Source organism: Thunnus thynnus, chromosome 21 (assembly GCF_963924715.1).
Source record: "Thunnus thynnus chromosome 21, fThuThy2.1, whole genome shotgun sequence".
Classification (NCBI taxonomy): Eukaryota; Metazoa; Chordata; class Actinopteri; order Scombriformes; family Scombridae; genus Thunnus; species Thunnus thynnus.
This window is the reverse complement of record NC_089537.1, coordinates 12,106,253-12,120,250: the sequence shown is the minus strand read 5'-3', so window position 1 is coordinate 12,120,250 and position 13,998 is coordinate 12,106,253.

Below are 13,998 nucleotides of genomic sequence, written 5' to 3'. Positions count from 1 at the left end.
GGAACACAGTCCTTGCACATGAAGGGCATGATGCTACAGTAGATACAGTCAGTACATGATGCAATCATGTTGGATATCATCACACTATTGCAGCATTTGATCTCCTCTCATATGCATTTGTTGGGCATGTTTTTTATGATCAAGGGCTTAATCATGAATTACTTTAAACAGTAGAACAGTTGAAGAAAAATATATGTAAATTGACTAAATTAACATATTTTCTTAATTGACCAAAACATGTGGCGAGTGTGAAAGCAGAACTGCCTTTCTCGCTGTTATGAATATTTTATCTGACCTCAGGTTGTTTCAGTCGCACATGTGATTCCTTGCAACTGCACATGCAGAATCCTTCCCCTGTTACACAAGGCAATCACTAGATATGTGCATGTGCTTGTGTGCGAGTTGTGAGAGCTGGGGAGTGTGCACATGACCAGCGCAGAAATGATGAATTACTGTAGCTTGAAAAGACACTTAGACAGGAACTGACTGTATTATCACATCTGTGTGAGCTGCACAAACCAGTAAAAATCCTCTTTACATATTAATCAACTCATTTTTTTTAATACTATACGTGTGCTTGTTGCCCTGATATATTTCTCATGTTTAAATCTCCCACAGCTCATAGGGGTTATCTGCAGATCTGCACTTTCTCCAGGCTGATTATCAATGTGCACCTGGCATATCAGCCTTCTGTAATGTAATTCATGTGCAGCAGAATCCAGCTATAATCTGTGACATGTTGTTTACACTTATGATCTAGATGATAGGCCTTCTATGCTCATGTGCTTTATCGCGTCTTACTGCGTTATAGAGACATTGTTTAGGTAATCAGAGTGAAAAGGTAATGTGACTCAGATCACGTCCTCCTTAAGCTGAAGTCAACTGTGTGTACACATTGTGGAGAGACGTCAGAGAGTGAGACATAAAGAGGTCTTTTGTTGCAGATCCAGTCTGCAGAGGGGAGGTTGGGAGGAAGATGACAGCCTGCTGGTTGTGTGTAGTCCTGCTGAGCTCTGGCTGCACGTCCCTCCTCCTCCACCTCCCCTCTCTCTCTCTCCACACTCACACACACACACACACACACACACACACACCTCCGCACCATATTCTCCCTCCTGAGGCACGACTCTGGTCACTGTGGATATTAATACACTGCACTGCCACTGAGTGCGCTCAGCACAGGAGTGAAAATATCTGACAGGCACTATTTATAGACCCTGCAGGCGGACAGGCGGAATCCACAGCAACAAGATCCAGCCTATTCTGGAGTCGTGTTCCACAGAAATCGCCCTGGCGGAAGGAGCTGCAAAGCCCAGGGGCCAGGAGCATAACTTGGCCATGACGGGGGAGGAGTTTTTTATAGAACACCGGTGGCAATTATGGGTGGGGAATGCTGTTGTGGAGTATACAGATGAAAGAGACACACATGTGGCCGTTAAAGCAAAAACACATGTAATTTAATATTCATGCAGGTGTGCACTTTTACTCGCCTCTGTGTCACTCTCTTGCACCTTTTTTTAGACATACACACACACACACATGCAGCCTTCTTGGAGGTTTCGCACTATGTATGCACATTTAAAACAGTGAGGAAATCTCTAAGGAATGTGTGTGTGTGTGTGTTTTGTGGTCATGCTTTTAATCAAGTTCACATTTGGATTTTTAAGCGGACATGAATAAAAGATGAATCACACACCAGCAGCATGAGAGTGTAATAGTAGAGTGTCAAGAGGCGGGTCAGCTGGGTGGACTGACCTTCGTTTGGCTTAGGCATCTTGTGTCATCCTGAGAATTTGGATACAAACAGAGAGGCAGGGATAGATGAATAATGAAAAGCGACTCGGCTGATTGTTGACCTCTGTCGCCTTCTTGATTATTCAAATCCCAGACAGAGGAAGAGGTACAGTATCTCTCTGCCTCCTCAGATCTACAGTGGAGTCCTGCGCAGGGCCGATTCAGCCTAATTCATCACCACTGACATTTTAATAAGAGGTGCTTGTTGCCGTGTCCCAACAAAACAATTTGATTTGGCTAATTGGGAATCGTTCCATTCCAAAACATGTCCGTCCTAATCGCACATGACTGCCAGATAGTACATGCTTTTTATTGTATTTTGGCAGCCTGCAGCTTTATATCCTGGCGATAGTTTGCATTGTTGGATGTGAACCAGAGGCTGAAACTGTCACTTTATACGAGTAATCCATCAGCAGTGTGTGTCACGTACGGCAGGAGGAAATGCTGCAGATAGCACAAATTACTCACAGGCAATAGCATCATGCTAATATGCCCTTCCAGTCACTATGTAACTCTTTGTGTAAATGCTACAATACAGCACACATTTTGACATTTTTTTTAAAACAAAATTGAAATTGATCTGTGTCCCTTAATACACTTCTTTCTCATTCCACTTGTCACCTTTTCTCAAGCATTTGTGTCCAACAGTCAAACTATTGGATGGATTGTAATTTTCACATCCATGTTTCCCAGAGGAATGACTTTAAGGGTTCTCTGACTTTTCATCAGGTTAATGTGAAATTGTCCAACATTAAGCCTGCATCACATGTCAGCATAGTCACTGTGCACATGTTAGCATGCTGATGTCAGCATTTAGCTCAAAGCACCGCTGCCTCTCGACAGCTGCTAGGCTCTGTAGACTCTTGTTTGTTCACTATACATGAACAAACAGTTAATATATGTTTCATAATGATAGCTGTGCTCTTTTTTTTTTTTTAAAGATGATCCTTTCCTCTCCTCTCCTCTTGTGTGAGACTTTTTCGTGATATACTCCCCCTGCTGCTCCTCCATCTCCATCTCCTTTTGCTGCTGTAGCAGAACTGGACTTGACGTTCAGTAGTTATGACACATCTCAGTTGCCCCCTGTAGAGAAGCCTCCTCCTCTTCTTCTGCGCTCCACAAATACAGTGTGTGTGTTTGTGTGTGTGTGTGTGCATGTGTCAGAGACAGACACAGACACAGAGAGTGGTAAAACAGACGGACTGGCAGACTGGTCATCTGCTTGTCTGCTTTCAGACTGACCAAACGTTGCCTTTTTGTGACTACACCGTGTACTCGCAAGTTTGAATAAAGGAGGGAGATCTCGCCTCCTGTTATCTGAAGAGTGTGTGTTCTGCCCGAGCATGTGGAGGGAGTCACATGTTCGCGTCGTGCTTTCCAAGCCTGTCTGCTCACCTGGTGGTTGCCATGGGAACAGCCAGACAGCGGCAGACTTTGCACCAGCCTCCTCGGGGGATTGTGAGAAGAGAGAGGTTTAAGGGCGAGGAATCTCTCCAGGACTTTTAAAAAAGCTGTAGGGAAAAACCTCCAAATATTTGGGCTACTTATGCTTTTCAAGGCTGTTTATTCTAAAATACGTGTGTGTTCTTGAAGATTTTAGCTGGGTTTTTTTTAAATCTAAGGTTTTAATAAGGACTCCTTTGTTAAGCCGTAAAGTTTTAAAACACCTTTTAACAATTTACTTCAAATGAATATCCCACTGTGTCTTGTAGCTACAGAGGAATTTAAGCTTTTTGGGAGATTTAGACAAAGGGAGTAATGTTTGTGTGCACAGATATATCAGTCCTCCTTCATAGTGTCATGGCAGAGTAACAGCACATCTGAGTTTAAAACACACATGCTTTGTAGTCTCTCAGTATGTCACTGTCTGATCATTTGCATTCCAGTGAGGGGGGAACAGAATCGCTCTGTTGTCCTTTTTTTTTTCCTGTGTCCTAAAGACAACCCGCAGCTGGACTGAGGCGCTGTGCGTTTTGAAACGCTGAGCACTGCTGCAGCACTGAGCACTTGTTCTTGTGGTTAGGGGGATTTTTTTTTTTTTTTTCCCTTAATTGTGCCTTCAGTTTATTATGCTGACGCTTGAATAGCAAGATGTTCCCAGCTTTATCGCACCAGTTGCACACTTCTCTCCTTTGTGTTTTGCCAGCTGCCCTGAGAGAAGGAGGGGTGGGTGAGGGGAGAGGGGTGGCTGCGAGGCTGAATGTGTGTGGTGTTTCTTTGCATATATGCGGTTAATGTTGTGTACTAAATGTTATTTATAGTATTTGAATTGATGAGTTGTTTTTGAAAGATATTTTGGGTGTTTGCAGAGGTACACACACTAAGTGGTGTCTGAACTGAAAGACTTGTGTGCAGTGGAGTAGATTTTAGCCAATGTTTGTGTTTTGGGCCCAGCCCTAATCTCTACTATGTCTGGAGTCAGAACCTCTAATGTCCTTCTTCTCTTCCTGCCCTTACCTCACCCTCCCTCACTTTACCTCTGCCTGTTCCTACCCGTCCCAGCTGCAAGCCCTGGCAGCCTGGGGTGAACCAGGGAGCAGCAGCAGGAACGGGAACAGGATGGGAGGGGTAGAAAACAGAGAGACAGACAGAGAATGGACACACATACAAATACCCAGACAGAGACAGAGAGAGGGAGATAGATGATGCGGCGGCTCGAATCAGGGCACTCTGCGGTCCAGTCCAGCCGTGCCCTCCCCGTCCACTCCGTGTGGGATGACCACAACACAAACATGTGAGGCTCTCCAGCAGTCCCACAGGCAGGGAGACACTTACATAAAGCAGCTCCCGTTCGTGTTGGCTCAGTCTCACATGGGGGAGCATGTGAGACAGGCGCTCACTGTTGCTCCCGCCGCTTTCACTCTTTCCCGCCCCTTTGTCTATCATTCTATCTGGACGGCACCGCGAGACTGTCACGCACGCAGACGAACATCATGTCTTGTTCTCGCTGCTCTCTGATCAGTCAGTCTACAGAGGAGCTCACCATCCTCCCCCCCCCCCTCCCCCCAAACTTTGGATCCTGTTTCCCTCCCTTGCCTTTGTGCTCGTCTCCTCTGACCTGTGTACAGGGCTCCTGGTCGTGCTCCACCACCCCCCACCCCCCCACTTACCCCTGTGGGCCTCATGGAAGATGACCAGAGGTCAGTGTGTGATGTGCAGCTGTAGGGCAAAGAAGAAGAGGAGGAGGGGTGAAAAGTGCTGACTACATAGGAACGGCCACCCACATGACGTCACGGTCACAGTTTCAGCTCACAGCATTGTGTCTGTGCCAGACTCCCATGCTGCCTCTGTGGCGTAAGCAGCACAGCCTCAGATAAACACTCACAACTAACTGGCTGCCTGGAACGTTACGTCCCTGTTTGGGACGTAACACAAAGCTGTATGTACAGTAGTTGTCATAGTAGTTTCAAAACAGGGATTTTGAGGGATTATAAACAATGGTAGAACGTTACATAAATTGGAGATTATTTTGTTCTTTTACTCAAACAGCTTTTTTTGTACAGAGACCAACATAGCTGCAACTAATGATTATTTTCATTATCGATTGATCCACCCATTTCTTTTTCAGCATCTTTTATTGTGTACAGTAGTTCAAACAGTGAAAAAATCCCATTGCAAGTATGCTGGGAATTGTTTGAACGTTTTCAATACCGATGCCAATACTTTTAATATCAAACTTTTCAATGGATCATTCATCAGTTTATCATAATGTTAAATGTAATCTTAAGAAAAACTGTTGTCTTTACTTATAAATAAGTAAATCAGACGAAGCCAAGAATGGCCAAGAATTCAATGCCAACGTTTGATATTTGAAAGTTTTCAAAACTTACATATTTAATACTCAAAAAGTATTGAGGTTCAATACTTAGCACTAATTCAAAGTTCCCGGAGCCCAACAAGATGTCTTAAATTGCTTGTTTTGTCCAACAAACTTCATAAAATCTAAAGGTATTTAATCTACAATGATATAAATCATTAATCGACTTATCGTTTCAGGACTACAGAATCCTCATGCTACTCTTGGAAAGGACTTGGCAGACTGCCATGGCATGACTTGGCGCTTCAGGGCTGCTTTCATTAGGGTGAACTTCCAGTAGCAGCATTAATAGCACATCCAGACTGAATTAATCTTCTGTTCTCTGAAAACAGCATCTGCATTGCCTCCTGTCACCTGTAGAGACACCACGCTATCACCCTCATTTCCTGCCTGCCGTGCGGGGAAAAGATCCCTCAGATTGTTTTCTATCTGTACACATATTCTGGGCGTGCTTCCCAGTCGGCAGAGCGCCCTTGGCACCGCTAGACATAGTGAGCGCTGATTCCTCCCCGTCCTTTACCTACTTCCCTGCAGCTCTGCTCCAGTGTGCCACTGCCGGCCTGCAGACTGAGGCTCCCAGGCAAACAGGCACAGTACACAGTGAACTAGACGGATTATCTTTGTCGAAGGAAGAGATCGAGACAGATTATCGCATAACAGTCCTCACCATCAGTATTTCACTCCCTCCAGGGAACCCAACAAAAGTCTCTGACTTATACAGATTATTATCAGCAGAATATAGTGGTTAGCTCATTTGGATGCTCTTTGGAAAGAGCTTCAACAAAAGGGTTTATCCCAGGCATCCTATTTAGATGTTGTACGCCAGAGATCATCAACTGAGCTGTCTCTGACAAACATCAGACATATCGCACTGATAATCTAATTTCTGGTTGTCAGACATAAATTGCTGGAACGGGACAAAACTATGAATAGTTAATGAGAAAGCATCAACTCTGAGTCAGAAAACAATCTTGTGCATGTGCAGACTTTCTGATCTCAACAGTGCCGGCTTTTGTTGTAGATCTCGAACGACGTCAGCGTTTTTTTTTTTTTTTTGCCGCTTATTGTCACATCCGTCTCAGAGGGAGAACACACTTCCATTGTTGCTGTGATTATTGTCATGTGTTTGCGTTTGCTCTTCAGAAGAGGGGCCCGCCGCCGTCGCCTTGGGGTGGTTTAAGTTGAGAGGTCACGACCCCCTCAGGCTCGATGTGGTGACAGCAACGTGTGAGGGTTTCTAGTCTCATGATCGCGATTGTGTATTTTTTTTTGTGCTCTGTCAAATTCATAAACTGCTCTACATGCCTTTTGGAATAATAGGTCATGGCACTTTGGAGGACTTAAATAATAAAAGAAAGAAAACTGCAGAATGATGCTCAGTCAGTATACTTTTAATAAATGATACTGCTTGACTCTGACCTAATCTAAGTAAAGCACTCTCCCACGGCTTTATGGCTGATTCGCTAGAGGCTATGACTGGTTGAGATTAGCACAATTCCTGGGTTTTGGCAGTTGCAGTCTACAGTAAATTTATGTCACAGATATTAATCATTTGCTTTTTCAGTGGTGGATTATCTTTGGATTGTTGCCAGTGAGAGTCCATTTAAAGAGCTGCATTGTGGCTATCTGTAGAGGCAAGCCCTATTTTAAAGAAATTACAGGCATGCAGCCTTATCAGCACTGCCAATATGACTGATACTGAATCTTTTTTTATCAACTTCAAGTCCTTTAAAATGCTCAAGTTGATGCTAGAATAGAGGCAGTGAAGTGACACTGCTTGCCATCGTCGCTGCCGCTTGGTAGTGAAAAATGGGCTTATAGATTGTTAACAGTGGCGAAGAGTCATGTGTCTTGGTCATATGGTTGCCGCGGCAACCGTGACATCAATGCAGACATAGTGATGCATGAAAACTCTAATAGCAGGGGACCGGTTGCTAGGCGACCTGAACTCAGGGAAGTCATGGGGCAGACGGCCAAAGTCTTGTGAACTGGGGGCTCAGTGGTGAAACGGTGGGATTATTTCTCCCTCTCAGTTTAATGTGCTGCACTCTGTGAGAAAATACTCAACACATACGGAAACTCGCAATACTGCATCCTATCTATAAAATACAGTACATAAAATCTAATCGATAGATTTCCAATTCATGTAAGTAATGTGCAAATGTTGAGAAATGACTCATAATGCAGTGACTGTTATTTCAGAACTAATGCATGACCAATTTAGGTGCACAGACACCATCTGACTTGTAATTTGACTGCAATTTATTTTCAGTTATTAAATGTATCCATTGAGTCTGGATTTCTGTTATCATGCACATGTTTCAAAGCTGTCTTTTGACCCAAGTCTTATTTCACTCTTACCCACACAAATTAAATACTCCTGCTGGAGATGAAGAACGGCAACACTTTGTCCGCCTACAGATTTTGTGCACGAATTTCAAAGCTTTTAAACACAGGTGAATAAATAAATAACATTCAACAGTATATTGTACATAATACATGTAATACAGCTGGTCACCTAATGGGCCACTAGCTCATTACCATTATTTAAGTCTAGTTAATGAATTGTGAAAGTTATGTAACATCTGACCTGACGCAAATATAAGAACCGATATAGATAAAGACATAAATGCACAAGAGGTGAGAACACAAGTCACATGACTTATAGTAACAATTCACATGTTGACTTTAGGTTCAATATTACAGAATTTGTCGAAGGAAGAGATCGAGACAGATTATCGCATAACAGTCCTCACCTAGGTGACCAGCTGTATTACATGTATTATGTTGACTTTAGGTTCAATATTACAGAATCAACTTAAAAAACTTGCAACTTGACTTTAATATAATGAGTCGTGTCTTTATTTGAACCTCTGATACCCTTTCCAAATCTAAAGGTTAGAAATGATGCTATAAAAAAGTGTGCAGCAAATTAGCTCTGTCATTTCCTAGATAAAAGTTTTTATTTGCCAATATTGAGCAGAAAGATGATATCAGACATTATTTGGATACAAATGCCACACTCTGGTCAACAAAAAACTGATTTGCAGAAGCAAAACATGCAGGAAAAAAAAATCACAGCTGGAGGTGCAACAACTTTCACACATTATTTGAGGGTAATATATTTAGACAACAAGAGCTTATATGAAATCTAACATGAAATCGATATGATTTGAACAGTGTGAAGGTGAAAGTAAACACACAAAATTGTGCTCATTTCTAATTATTTCTGTTTGTACAGGAATGCTATGTGTGCGCATACCTAAAGCAACTCAACAGGTCAAAGTTGAAACAATTGATAGATATTTAAAACAGACAATTTGGATCATAATGTCACTGTTCACCTTTGTTTTCTCTTTCAAATGAGTCTGGCTTACCTGGAGGTTTATGAACCACCTGTAAGATCTGACTTCAAGTGTTTTTTGCCCTGTCAACTTATTTTTAGTTATGTCACCACATTTACCAGATCTCAGCAATAAACTTGATGAGTACAATGTTATCAGAGCCAATAGAAATGATGGCCCAAAAACCAGACTTATCCTGAAAAGTTAGTCAGTTAACCCTGCTATTGTTACTGTTACTGTTGTTTTCAATTATATTACATTTGGCAAAGAAACCATAATGACTTATTTTGGTCATAAAACTCCAGTTCCAGTCCATAATTCGGGATTCGACTAGGGACTTGAGAGCCCAGACTTGAGACTTATGAAGTGCAGAACACCTGTGAGGAACACGCAGAGCGAGGAGGCAGATAGAGTAGGATTTATGCCCCGCAGATGAGCTCTAACGTGTCAAAGTACTAATATTATGACTCAGGATGAGATCACCCTTACAATGGAAGATGGATGATGAGGTGCTCTTCTCTCTCCTTCTCCCTCTGGTAGTGCACATGAGTCATACTCTACAGGAAATGTGTGCCATTATGAATGAAGACTGTCAGAAACCCTTGCCATTATGAACCTAATTAGAAAAGGGAATCATGCACACATTCACAGAGTCTGTGTTGCTCTTGTGATGATGAAAGCGTTAGTCATAGCAATCAAGAGGCACCCAGTGATCTCTGATTAGATGGGAAAATAAAACAGTGATGCAAACAGGTGCTTGTGAGGTGTTAATGAATAAATCCCTGAGCTGTTTCATATAACACGCACCGTCTTTACTTCTTGACGTCAAACTCTTGATACTAAAACAAAAGTTCTCCTTTGTTTTGAATTTACACCCCGACCTTGAGCTGTGATACTGGGTCCGAGCTATTTGTATTTGGGATGGAAATGACACATGACTGCATGTGCTTTCCCCCATATGTGGTAATGGATAAATAGAGAGAAGTTAAAAAAGGAAACAAGCGCCACCACTGTGGTAGATTGAGGTACTTATGTCATCCCTATGGCCTCGGGTGAGCCTATTTATAGAAAGTGTTGCCTTTTATATCAGTGCCAGCAACAGTGGCCTTTTATCCACCACAGCCAGCATAGCATTAGTTATTGCTTTTTGATGCGGCTGCTTAATGACTCACATGCATGTGATGTGGGATGACCATTAAAACACGACTTCAAAATAGATTTAGAATAGAACAGAAGGAGATTTGGAATGGACACTTTTTTTTTTAATCACTGGATATTACTGTAATTAAAGCAGAGCATCCTCATATCTCAGTGTTGTGCTGATATCTTTCATGGTTTCTGTCATGCAAAAACAGGTTTTTGTTTAGAAGAATGAGGCTTTGATCCTTTTTTTTTTTTTTACAAGAATACCAGAAGCAAGAAACAGGAATCGTATTTCCTAAAACTATTCTTTGACATTTTCTTCAGCTTTCTCCGACTTCTCAGAAGGGTCCTTAGAAAAAGAAACAAGCCTCCAGCTACAGAGGCCTTTGCAAATGAAAGGTTTTGCAATGAGCGATTCTGTTTGCCAGAGCCTGGCCGGTTTGTTTTCGCTCTGAAACGCGATAGCCCCTTGGGATACACCACTCAGTCTTCACCACCTAGGGACTTCTCGGGAACAGAGGGCTGCATCTGCAGAACAAACAGCATGTCGCCCTCGCTGTCTTACTACCATCCTGCCAACTGCCCTTTCTGCTGGTTACCATGACAGCGTGGGGAAAACTCCTGGAACCAAAACACCGCTTCAACTCAAAAACAACATTCAATAGCTACATTTGGGGCTCATAGCTTCAAAAGAGTTCATTCAAATCAACTGTTAATATTAATCTAAATAAATATGCATTTTCGAGCTTCCCAGAAGGATACAGTTTGTATAGAAGAGGCCACCAACCCCTCTTTTTATTCTCTAAGGCACCTGGTTGGACCATAAGGTGGAGGGCTTTAACCTATAATAATAACACACAAAAGACTCAGCTGCTCCTGACCGATTGGTGCAACCTCTCTCCCTTGCTCGTCTTCCATCACCTACAGCAGCCTCCCCCTTCACCTCCTATCAGCAGAGAGTTGCACAACACAGTTCTCAACATGGTGACAGAATATGCAACAAATATTGTTGGGGGGGGTGGGGGCTGTTCAAGGTTTATGTGCACTGCTAGTAGCTTAGGGAAAAACCTTGACATAGATTGACAAAGGAGACTCCAAGTCTTGCTAAATATAGGACACAGATCAAGTAGGTAGTAGTAGATTTCTTCTTTTTTTTTTATTTTTTATGAAAGGTCAATGGAATGAGTAAAGCGAGTGTTGTCTGACATTATCTGCGGGATCTTAAGAATATATTTTAGATGAGAAACAGAGTGTAGGAGTGTTTGAGGGCACTGAGAGTGAGGGTGGGAGGAATCTGTGTTTCACTGCAAAGACAGTAAAAGTGTTTCACCCTGGTGCTGCTCAGCTCAGGGTTTATTTCAAGTTCATGCTGACTTCAGAGCCGCTGACAATCCGACTGTCACCACGGCCGACTATATGGAAGTAATGTATGCCTGACCCAAGACAGCTTGTCCTCTGTCTTTGTCTCTACAGCTATCGGTCTCTCTCTCTCTGTTTCTCTCTCTCTATCTCTCTCTCTCTCTCTCCGTCATGACTCATATGTGCCTCTGTACGCCCAAACACAGACGGATTCATGACTTGATGATTTCTGGCTGTGCTGTGAGTCAGCCTCAGCACATGCCTCCTCCGTAGTGGTGTGGGCTCAGCAAAGTACTGGCCACCTCTCTGCTTTTGTCATCAGTTCTGTGTGTGCTTGGATGTACTGTTCTGCAGGCTCAATTGAAAAAAAAAAGAAGAAGAAGCATGTGTATATTGTAAAATTTCAAACTTACAGATAGTACATCTACACAGTAGCATGAGCAAAGCATGTGGTACACACAAAGCACACAGTAATAACAATAGTGACATTTTTATTTATGGAGCAATTTTCAAGTAGGGACAACAAAGTGTTTGGCTGCAAATTTAACATAATGAGAAGACATATGAGACATTAAAATATCAGTGTGAAATATATAAAGCAACAAAATGATGACACAGAACAGTGAAAAATATAAACGAAGAGAATATAAAAGAATAAGATGAATGGGAGAGTTAATGTTAGGCTGAAAATAGTAAGAGGGATGAAAAAAATTATATCATATAGCACTTAAAGGTTAAAGAATTAGTCAATTAATCGATCAGTTGATTGCCATACAGTTAATCTGCAACAATTTTGCCAACTGATTAATAATTATCTGTATTTTAAGTAGAAATGCCAGAAATTCCCTCAAATATATATATATTTTTCTTAGTCTTTGGGTTTTGGACGGTGTGTTGCAGCACTAATAGCAACAACTTCTTAGTTAAGAACAAAAGAAAAGTCATTCTATATGAATGACTTTCAATACATCGGTATAAAGTGTCTATAATATGCTGTATTAGAAAAATACACAAACATTTATCTATAAAGATTAAAAATGATAAATAAATCAAATGTAAATATGTTTGTGTACCTGTACATCTGTGTACGTGTTCATGTATGTGAATGTATGTGCATGTACTGTATATTTGTGTACTGTTATTGTCGTCTGTTATACATCTACGTGTCTGTCACTGTTTGTGTAAACACATGAGAAAGAGAAACGGAAAGTTTTCAACCAGTTGTTCAACCAATCATCTCTCATCTTTTCCCCAGTGGGTGTTTTGTGGTTGACCCAGTTGTTCCTTTGACAGACTTACATGATGTTTGTACAAGAACTGCCCAGCAACTAAAAAAACATAACTTTTGCACTTTTTTTTCTCTTTTAGTAGTGTATAAATAAATCAATTGTATCATTTTTAATGCACAAAACTAGACAAAAACATTTCATGATTCACCTCAACTCAGCCTTGTCACGTACAAGCAGTCACAGATATATAGAATCAGACAGCATACAGTACAAACATTAAAGGACCAGTGTGTAGGATTTAATGGCATCTAACAGTGAGGTTGCAGAGTGCAGCCAACTGAATCCCTATAACTTATGCAGCCAACGTTCTGGGCTACTGTAGAAACATGGCGGTGCAACATGGCGGGCTTCATGGAAGAGGACCCGCCCCCTATGTTGATATAAAGGGCTCATCTAAGCTAACGAAAGTGATTATACACTAATTAAAACATACTTATGAATATTATATTCCATTTCTGCCAAGTCCGTTCCACTAGATGCCACTAAATTCTACACACTGCACCTTTAAAGCAGGCACTGAGATGCAGGTTGACCAATATACATTATGTCTGTGTGTGTGTGTGTGTGTGACCCTGAGGCAAGCCTGCGCTTCGTGCCGGCGACAGATTGTTACGTGGCTGGAGCTCAGAGGTCAGAGCTCAGTAGGGCCGGTGGTATCAGGCTGCAGCTGGGTGTGACATACGAAACACACACACACACACACACACATTTTTGACTGCATCTGCACACTCGTACACTGTGCTATACTACACTACTGAGATCAGGGTCATCTAGTTAATGAATGTCAAAACTAGGCCTGTAACAGCCTGCTCACTGTTTTACTTACAAGCGATTCAGAGCCTTTTCGGCCAGTTTATCTTAAATACACACAAAGTCGATCATCAGCAGCATGTGTATGTGTGTTTATAGGTGTGTGTGTGTGTTGTCAAGGCCCCACTGCTCTCAGATTGCTGTGTTTGCTGATGAAAGCAAAAAGGACAGATCTGGCACATTTGCATGTTGCTGAGTATGACGCAACAGAAGAGAAGACAGATTGTTTTTGCACTGAAAACAGACTTTCACTCTCTCTCACGTCAAATATATTTGCACTTAGTGACAAGAAGTATGTTACCATATCTGGACCGATGTCCTTCTTTATCAGGCTTATAAACATTTGAAAAATTCCATTTTTGCAGCTCAAACATTGTAGTTTAACCGTTGATTTGTTGTTGTTTTTTTCTAAACCTGCTCATTTTTCTGGGTGTTTTTTGGT